This window comes from Mustela erminea, chromosome 1 (genome assembly GCF_009829155.1).
Source record: "Mustela erminea isolate mMusErm1 chromosome 1, mMusErm1.Pri, whole genome shotgun sequence".
Taxonomy (NCBI): domain Eukaryota; kingdom Metazoa; phylum Chordata; class Mammalia; order Carnivora; family Mustelidae; genus Mustela; species Mustela erminea.
The window spans coordinates 96,689,149-96,696,538 of NC_045614.1; the positions used below are offsets into that span (position 1 = coordinate 96,689,149).

At 38.6% G+C, this 7,390-nt stretch overlaps 1 pseudogene; it reads right to left on the minus strand.

Moving 5' to 3' along the window:
* Positions 1 to 204: 204 nt before the first annotated feature.
* LOC116590407 lies at positions 205 to 995 on the minus strand (annotated as a pseudogene).
* Between the last annotated feature and the right edge of the window lie 6,395 nt (positions 996 to 7,390).

Genomic DNA, 7,390 nt, shown 5'->3' on the forward strand with positions numbered 1-7,390 from the left:
CCCTCTGCAGCTCCCCCTGCTTCGGCTCTTTCTCTCTCTCAAATAAATAAAATCTTTAAAAAATAAAATAAAATAAAGATTCCTAGACACTATGAAATCTGATTTCTTCTCAATCAATAGTAGCAACAGTATTTTAAGAAACTTAACACACTACAAAGTAGAGCTATACTATAGTGTCTGTAAATGTGTCATTATGGAGTTCATCTAAGTATTCTGTCCTATTCGTTCCATGAGGGCAGGATTGAGTATACTGCTGTATACTTGATGCCTGAGACATGATAGGCACATAAATGTTCTTTTAATAACTGAACAAGTGAAGGAGATTACTAACTGGACTTCTCTCTCCAATATAACATGATCACTGTAGCCAGTGTTGTTAGAAATTACGAAGTAGCTATGGTTCCAGACAGAGTTCTTTCTCATATCCTCTTTAAGAAATTGGTCTACATACTGCAGCTCATATCTCAAAGTTTAAATTCCATTGTTGATGTTGCCAGTTACGATAATCCTCTGCATCCTGATTAAGAATATCAGCAGTAAACTCAAGCTCCTGAGATGGATCTTTTAGGCATTCCGCTATTACTTGCCTGTGATACTAAACTTGATAATTTGGGGGCTCTTCCTCAATTATTGCAGTGATGTAGTTCATTTTCTCATGTAGATCCTTTTGAAGTGACTTTAAGAGAACTCTCCAAAAACACCAGTGTATAGTTGGCTGCGTTTAATGCAATAGCATCTCTGGTTAGTTTAAAAGCTCATTCACTCCTTTTTTCACGTCTCAAATAATCATAAACATCTCTAAATTCTTCACAATAAATGATCTAGACCACTGAACTGGGGCCATCATTCTATGGTACTGGATCTATATCAGCGCATTCTGCTCTGTCCCTCTACAGGACATAGATGGGTGAGTCTGGGCTTATCGGTGAGTCTGGAACCTGTTGTCTGTAGGTCACTGCTTCTCTAGGCTCAGCCATTGGCAAGCTGATGCACATGGTGTCAGTTGGATGCTCACGTAGGTCCTCTCCAGGGCCCACTCCTCCTTTTGAGGGAAGTGGGCCCTGAAACTTGCATGTTTGGCCCGTGTTTGTTGTGGGAACTAAATACCACTAGATTTGTTCTTGCCAGAGTCCCTAAGTGGAAGGAGACCTGGAGTTCCTTCAGCCATCACACAGAGCTGGGTCTTGTTTTAGATATTTTGTAAATTGTTCCCTTTTCCCACTCTTGTGCCCAGAAGTCATTCCAGAAGAGCAGGAGGTCACAAACCCTGATTGTTCCCAGGGCCACAGGGATCAAATTGTTTTCGTTCATATAGGGGTCCATTTTCAATCTCCTTGTCCTTCCCACACTCCCCTACACTTTAACTGCAGTTGGAAAGATGTAGGGAGCTGGCAAGAGTGGGTCACTCTAAACCACCTCTTCCCAAAGGAGCTGTCCCTGCCTCCCTTCCAAGGATTCTTGGGATACCCTTGGCAATCCTGCCAGATGGAAACTGCTCCCCACTGAACTTTTCTTCCACCAGACCTAACGAATTTCTGACATTTCTCAGATTAGGGAAAATCTGTTTATTTATTTTCCTTCTTCCTGAGATTAGGGGATTATTTACTATCTTTCTCCTTGTTTTGTTTACTGCCATATCCCTAGTACCTAGCACATTGCAGATGAGGAATAAAAAAATATTTGTGCAGTGAGAACTACTGGTATTGAATGTAAATGGGGAGGGTATTTCTGCAGCAGAAGCCCCAGTTTTCTGTATACTCTGTGAAAGAAGGCAGAAGCATTTTGACTACTAGTGATGCAGTAAACTACCAGCAATCTTTGTTTTAAAGACCTCAAATTAAATGAAAACATTGGTGATTTAATCAATAAGATATTCGTCCATATTCTCTCCTACCATTTATCAAATGTCATTTGATGTGTTAAAGTCAATGAAGATGTGTCTGTTCAAAACCTCTTATTACACAATGTTTTGTTTCCAATAAGTGACTTATTAACCTTTGATTAGAATAGCAATCATGTTTTGTTGAGCTTGCCAAGCACTTTTCCTGGCTTGTTTCACTTAACTCTCTCAGCAACTCTTTAAGAGAGGGAGTGTCACCAAAGTTCCACTATGAGGATGATGAATATGAGGCTGAGAGAGGTTAGATATCTTCCAAGGGTCACACAGCTGTTAAGAAGATTGTGGATTTGAACCCAGATACTCTTTTATCTGACCTATAGAGCTCTGTTTTCTAGCCAAGGAAAATAATATTTACTTTGTAAGGCAGTGTTGAAAATTAAATGGTGGAATGTTTGAAAAGAGTTTAGTGCTGTGGTTCTCCAATTTCGGTCCTATCAGAATTACCTCCATGAAGTAGATGAAAACATAGAGGCTAGACCCTATGCTGCTTTAAGGATCCTGGACCTCTTTGTGCCTTATTAGCTCCCCAGGTGATTCTAATACTTGTGAAAGTGCAAGAAGCATTGATGCCGTACATGATATACACTAAACATGTGGGAGCTACAAAACAAACAAGCAGAGACAAAATGTCCAAGAAGTCCAGGTACAAAAAGAGAGCAGAGGGTAGCCAAAGATGTTGGACACAGAAAGCATCAGAATTTTATGGTTTCTCAGTGCCCTGTGTTCTGTAAGTGCTGCCCTCTGGATTTGGGAAAGGCAGGCCTCAGGAACAGGTATTAGTAATGGCCATGGCATGCTGGCCTGCAAGCCCATAATGACCTCAAGGCAGCCACTGAGGGCATGTCACTCTTTTGGGGCCAAAGCAGGTGAAGAGTACCTGGTAGTACTGCCCTTGACAGTCAGGTAGTTGCCAACCTCAGCCATGTATTTGAGTCAGATTGAATGTTTCCCAACTGGACACCCCATGAGACCAGGCAAATCTCATCCCCATACTGTTGGAGGTGGAATCCCAGACTCAGAGGGCCCATGGGGCCCTGCTGAGAAAATGATTGGTGCTCATCAGGCTGGGGTATGAGCCATTGGATTTATCTTCACTTGAGTCTCCAGAAAGAAGGAGACTTGGGAGTCCCCTCAGCTAGCAGGCATCACAAGGCCTAAATTGTGCCCCCTCTCTAGTTTTGTGCCAAGAAGTCAGGCTAGGAGAGCAGGGGGTCATAAATACTCATCCCTCCCAGGACCAAAGGGATCAAATGGCTCAGGCCCGGGAAGGGGCCCATTTGTAGTTCTCGTGTCCTACCCACCCTACCCTACCCTCTTATTAATAGGAGGAGATAGGAACTTGGCAGCAGTCACTCCAGACCACCTCTTCCCAAGGGGACCTGTCCCTGCCTCTCCCAGTGACCTTTTCTTCCATGAGACCTAGGGAATATCTAACATTTCCATTTGATATATCTTGCAAATCTTTTCAAATCAGCACATATGATCTACATCATTCTTATTTATCTATTCTTATTTTATTGCATTTTGGATAGGTAACCTATTCACATGGCTTGAAACTGAAGTAGCATGAAAAAATACACAGTGGAAGTTTGATTCAGTTCTTGCTCCTGCTAAACAAGAAACCTTTTGTGTTAATTTCTTGTGTATCTTTCCAGAGTTTCTTTATGCACATAAAATCAAATATGAGGATATTTTCCCCTTCTTTAACTTTTTATCCAAAATATAGAATACAACAAACTGGATCCACATTTTTCTTTTTTGCTTCTCTTAGCAAATTTTCATATTAATACACAGAGAGCTTTCTAATTCTTTTTGACTTCTGTATAGTATCCAGCTCCTTCCAAGTACCAAAATTAATTTAGCCAGTCTTGAGTGGATGGCCATTTGGGTTGTTTACTGTTATTTGTAATTATAAACAGTGCAATTCTGATCTATTTTGTGCATATGTCTTTGTACACATTACAGAAAATGTCAAAGTGGTTTTTAGTAGGTTGTGCCAGTATGTGAGAGTTCCTGCTTCATCACATTCTTGGCAACCCTGTGTATTGACAAATAATTTTAAAAAATCTTTGTCAATCAAATAGGTTTGTAAAAATGTATTTTGTTGTTTTAAAATGGATTTCTTCTAAGTACAATTGAGCATATTTTCAAATATTTGTGAACATTTTTCCTGTGAGCTGCCTTTTCATGTCCTTTCTGCATTTTAAATTGGGTTGTAAGATTTTTTTTTTTTTTTTTTTTACTGACTTAAAGGGCTTTTTATAAAAGTTTGTATGGAACCACAAATGACCCCAACCCCAAATAACTAAAGCAATCTTGAGAAAAAATGAAGCTGGTGGCATCATACTCACAGATTTCAAGATATTCTACAAAGTTGCAGTAATCAAAACACTATAGTTTGGGGGACACCTGGGTGGCTCAGTCGATTAAGCATCTGCCTTTGGCTCAGGTCATGATCCAGGGTCCTAGGACTGAGTTCCTCATTGGGATCCCTGCTCATCAGGGAGCCTGCTTCTCCCTTTCCCTGATGCTTCCTCTGCTTGTGCGCACTCTCTCTCTCTCACATACACACACAAATAAAGAAATAAAATCTTTAAAAACAAAACAAACAAACAAACAAAAAAACCCACTATGGCTTAGCATTAAAAACAGACACGTAGTTCAGTGGAATAAAACAGATAGCCCAGAAATAAACCCACACTTATATGGTCAATTAATCTATAACCAAGAGGGAAAGAATAATCAATGGGGAAAAGACAGTCTCTTCAACAAATGTGAAGTGCTGAGAAAACTGAACAGCCACATGCAAAAGAATGAAACTGGACCACTTTCTTACACCATACACAAAGTAAGCTCAAAATGGATTAAAGATATAAATATGCGGCCTGAGATCATAAAACTCCTAGAAGAAAACAAAGAAGTAACCTCTTGGACATTGGCCTTAGCAACATTTTTCTAGGTATGGTTTCTCAGGTAAGGGTAACAAAAGCAAAAACAAACTATTGGGGCTATACCAAAATAAAAAGCTTCTGCACACTGAATGAAATCATCAATAAAATAAAAAGTCAACTACTGAATGGAAGAAGATATTTGCAAATAACCTGATAAGGAATTAATATCCAAAATATATAAAGAAATTAACTCAATATCAAAAAAATCCTGAAATAATCCAATTAAAAACTTGGCTGAGGACACCAATAGATATTTTTCCAGAGAAGATGTTTGACAGTTAACAGACACATGAAAAGATGCTCAACATCACTGATTATCAGGGAAATGTAAATCAAAACCAGAATGAGATATCACCTCACATTAGTTAGAATGGTTAGGCCAAGAAACGATAAGTGTTGGTGAGGATGTGGAGAAAAGGGAACCCTCATGCACTGTTTGTGGGAATGTAAATTGGTGCAGCCACCAGAGAAAACAGTATGGAGGTTCCTCAAAAAATTAAAAATAGAAACACCACATGAATCAGTAATTCCACTTCTACGTATTTACCTCCCCCCAAAACCAAAACCCTAATTTGAAAAGATATATGCACTTCTGAGTTTACTGCAGTATTATTTACAATAGCCAAGATATGGAATGTGTGTAGATAGATAGATAGATAGATATAGATAGATATATAGATAGATAGATATAATGAGTATATACAATGAAATATTACTCAGCTATAAAAAAGAATGAACTCTTGCCATTCTTGGCAACATAGATAGACCTAGAGGGTAATATGCCAAGTGAAATAAGTCAGAGAATGAGAGATACCATATTATTTCACTCATATGTGGAATATAAAAACAAAACACAAAACCAAACAAAACAAATGAACAAACAAAAAATCAGATTCTTAAATACAGAGAACAAACTGATGTTTCTCAGAGAAGAGATGGTTTTTATGGTGGGGGAATGGGAGAAATAGATAAAGGGTACTAACTAGGAGGTACAAACTTCCAGTTATAAAATAGATAATGCCTACCTTCTGGGGTATTTGGTACTTCTGACTTCTGTGTCCCACAGAAAGTTCTATAGGTAAATTAGATGGCTTCTCATTGGCATACTCTTTTGTGACACTTAGGTTGTTTATTTTTCCTACTTTACTAAGTCAATCACTACTCATCCAAACACTTTTCCATTTTTCCCATCATTCAACTGTTCTTTCACTTTTGTGATTTTATACCATCTTTATTTTTTTTTTCAAAAGTTTTGAAAAGAGCAGAGAGAGTCAATTATCATATGGTTTCACTTATTTGTGGAGCATAACAAATAACATGGAGGACATGGGGAGATGGAGAGGAGAAGGGAGTTGAGGGAAATTGGAAGGGGAGATGAACCATGAGAGAATATGGACTCTGAAAAACAATCCGAGGGTTTTGAAGGTTTTGGGTGTAGGAGGTTGGGGAAGCCAGGTGATGGGTATTATGGAGGGCACGTATTTCATGGAGCACAGGGTGTGGTGCATAAACAATGAATTCTGTCATGCTGAAAATAAATAAATAAATAAATAAATAAATAAATAAATAAAAATAAATGAGGGTGGGACAAAATGGGTAACAATACATGGGTGATTCCAAATGTGAGAAAACAATAGATTGCTTATATTAAATCTGCAAAAAAAATTAGAGTGTTAGTAAAAAGAGACACAGTCTTTATTACAAAGCTGTGATCACCAAGACAGCATGGTACTGGCATAAAAACAGACACATAGACCAGTGGAACAGAGTAGAGAGCCTAGATATGGACCCTCAACTCTATGGTCAAATAATCTTCCACAAAACAGGAAAAAATATACAGCTGAGAAAAGACAGTCTCTTCAGGAAATGGTGGTGGGAAAATTGGACAACTATGTGTAGAAGAATGAAACTAGACCATTCTCTTACACTGTACACAAAGATAAACTCGAAATGGATAAAAGACCTCAACGTGAGACAGGAATCAATCAGAATCCTAGAGGAGAACATAGGCAGTAGCCTCTTCAATATCAGCCCCAGCAACTTCTTTCAAGATATGTCCCCAAAGGCAAAGGAAACAAAAGCAAAAATGAACTTTTGGGACTTCATCAAGATCAAAAGCTTCTGCACAGCAAAGGAAACAGTCAACAAAATAAAGAGGCAACTCAAGGAATGGGAGAAGATATTTGCAAATGACAGTACAGAAGGTTGATATCCAGGATCTATAAAGAACTCCTCAAACTCAACACACACAAAACAGATAATCATGTTAAAAATGGGCAGAAGACATGAACAGATATTTCTCCAATGAAGACATACAAATGGCTATCAGACACATGAAAAAATGTTCATCATCACTAGCCATCAGGGAGATTCAAATTAAAACCACATTGAGATACCACCTTACCTTACACCAGTTAAAATGGTCAAAATTAGCAAGACAGGAAACAACGTGTGTTGGAGAGGATGTGGAGAAAGGGGAACCCTCTTACACTGTTGGTGGAAATGCAAGTTGGTGCAGCCACTTTGGAGAACAGTGTGG